Raw genomic sequence first — 2,494 nt, forward strand, 5'->3', positions numbered from 1 at the left:
TGGGAAAGGCACATTATTGAAGGGTGGGCACATATATTTTTAAAGGAAACTACTATTTTTGAGGCTCGCTGACCTCCCGCAAAAGCAAAAAATTGACCTTTTCCTGTTAGGCAGAGATCATAAGACGACCTGGATGGACGCCAGATTCTGTGTACAGATCTGTGGGCGCAGACCATCCTCCGACCCAAACTAGTTAGTTAAGAAAACCCCCAAACTCGGTTCCCGGAGTCATCTCTCTGCCCTAGCTTATCTTAAAGTTTTAAGCTTCTATATGCTTATCAAATTTTTAAATTTTAGATTTACAGTGGTGCCCCGTAAGACGAATGCCTCGCAAGACGGAAAGAGTTTTCCGTTTTGGAGGTGCTTCGCAAAACGAATCTCCTATGGGCTTGCTTCGCAAGACAAAAACGTCTTGCGAGTTCCTGCGGGTTTTTCCCCCTTCCCCCCCTTTTTCTAAGCCGCTAAGCCGCTTATCAGCTGATCCGATAAGCTGATAAGCCGCTAAAAGCCGCTAAAAGCGCTAATCCTCTAATCCGTCAATGGGCTTGCTTCACAAGACAAAAAAACCGCTAGACGAAGAGAATCACACAACGGATTTTTTCTTCTTGCGAGGCACCACTGTATTCTTGTACATTGTTTTAAATGTTTGTTTTCCTTCTGGGATTGTACCCCCAAGTGTGTTTTATAAGCTGGTCTCCGACCATAATAAATTATCTATCTATCTATCTATCTATCTATCTATCTATCTACTATTCATTTACAGAGTTATAATCTGCGGTTTTGTAAAACTATATCAAGGTGGTTGGTAGAAGGACATAGCAAGAGTTTGCAGGATGATGTCAATGGCCCATTTAGTCCAACATCCTGTTCTCACGGTGGATGCCTGTGGGAGAACCACGGACAGGATCCAAGCATAAGAGCTCTCTCCGCTCCTGTGGCTTCAGACAACTGGTACCCAGAAGCATCCCTGCCTCTGGCCATAAAGGAAGATAACAGCAATCCTGGCTGTTGGCATTGACTGCCCTCTCGTCCTCTGAATTTTTCTCATCTTTTTTAAAGCCGAGAAGGACTTTTGTGTTTTTTCTCTCTCTCCCCAATCTTCCAACATTCCACGAGTTCTTGCATTAGGAGAGACAGAGGAAAAGCCTTCCTGTGTCCCGCTTTCTCTGTGGGGTTTCATAAGCTTCCTGCAGCCTCTTACTTGCCTTTTTCTCTGAACGGAAACGTCCCAATTACGCCGCAACCTTTCTGCGCAGGGTTCTGCTCACCAGAGGACCGTATTCTTTCATCCCTGCCAGTCGTGTGTCTGCTGAACTGCAGAGCCTAGCAAAAGCCAAGGGGGGAGGACATGCCAAACAGCCCCTGCGATTGCCAACAGCTGGAACAGGCAGGCCTGGAGATGGCCCCCTGCCTGCAAACCCTGGAGAGGCGCTGCCAGCCAGTGTGGGCAGCACTGGACTAGACAGACGAATTGCCTGATTCAATATAAGGCGGAGCAGTTGCATGAAGTCCCGCTGTCAATCCCAGGCATCTCCAGGGAGAGAGACCCCCCCCTGCCTGCCTGCCTGCCACCTGGGGAGGACCGCTGCCGGCCTGTGCAGACAGTATTGGGCTAGACTCCGACTGCTTCTGCTTCTGGTCTGGAGTGGGAGGAATATCCTGAGTGGGGGAGGGGGGGAAGAGGAGTGGGGGCTCCTTTGCTCTGCAGCGAGGAGCAAAGAAAGACCCCCCCTCCAAAAATATGGGTGCTCGGTAGGAATTTCCAATTCCGGCCACCCCCCCTCCCCGCCCTTATACCGGAAATCATTCCCCTTCCTTCCCTAGCCTTTGTCCTCCATTCCTCGGCTCCCCCCCTTTCCCCAAGCCCCCTTTCTTTGCCCTGGGGGGCTTCCCCTGCCCCCCAAATGCCCTTTGCACTCACCGGGCGCTCTCGGGGAATGGGGCGGGGCTAGCGCAGCCACGCGTGGGAAAATCCGACGCTCCTTTCCCACGCGGGGGCCGGGCCGGAAGCGAAAGTGTTTTTTCCAAGGCGTACGCACCCCCCACCCCTGCTCGCCCCGGCTGCTGCCTGTCTAGGAAGCCCGCCTTTCTCCCTTTAACCCTGAGATGCTAAGCGAGGGTGTTTATATATAGCTTAGCATCTCAGGGTTATATATATATGTGTACTGTATACATTCTTTAAAAAGGCAGAGCTCAATTCCCCACGCGTTAAAGCCATAACTTGCATTTCTAGAGGGGTATTCCTGGAGGAGAAAAATGCACTTTCCCTCCCACTCCGCACTCCACAGCACACAGTTAAAACTTCTTCATTTTTTTTTTTATAAAATTTTTTATTGGTTTTTCACAATTTATATAAACACAAACAATACACAATACAAACAAACACATAAACAAACATGTATAATTTCAAATCCTTTTTTCTTAAACCTTACTTCAGTTAAAACTTCTTCATGCCGCACAGCGGGGGTCCTTTTACCTTTTTTTACCTTAAACT

At 48.9% G+C, this 2,494-nt stretch overlaps 1 protein-coding gene across 1 annotated transcript in view; it reads right to left on the reverse strand.

Moving 5' to 3' along the window:
• Window positions 1-2,058, reverse strand: part of LOC310701082 (uncharacterized protein) — a 35,914-nt gene extending 33,856 nt beyond the window's left edge. Inside the window, exon 1 of the mRNA XM_083491297.1 lies at window positions 1,922-2,058. The gene's annotated coding sequence lies outside the window, so the exon portion shown is untranslated. The remainder of the gene's footprint in view (window positions 1-1,921) is intronic.
• Window positions 2,059-2,494: the final 436 nt, after the last annotated feature.

Source organism: Podarcis liolepis (assembly GCF_965112155.1).
Source record: "Podarcis liolepis genome assembly, chromosome: 2".
Taxonomy (NCBI): domain Eukaryota; kingdom Metazoa; phylum Chordata; class Lepidosauria; order Squamata; family Lacertidae; genus Podarcis; species Podarcis liolepis.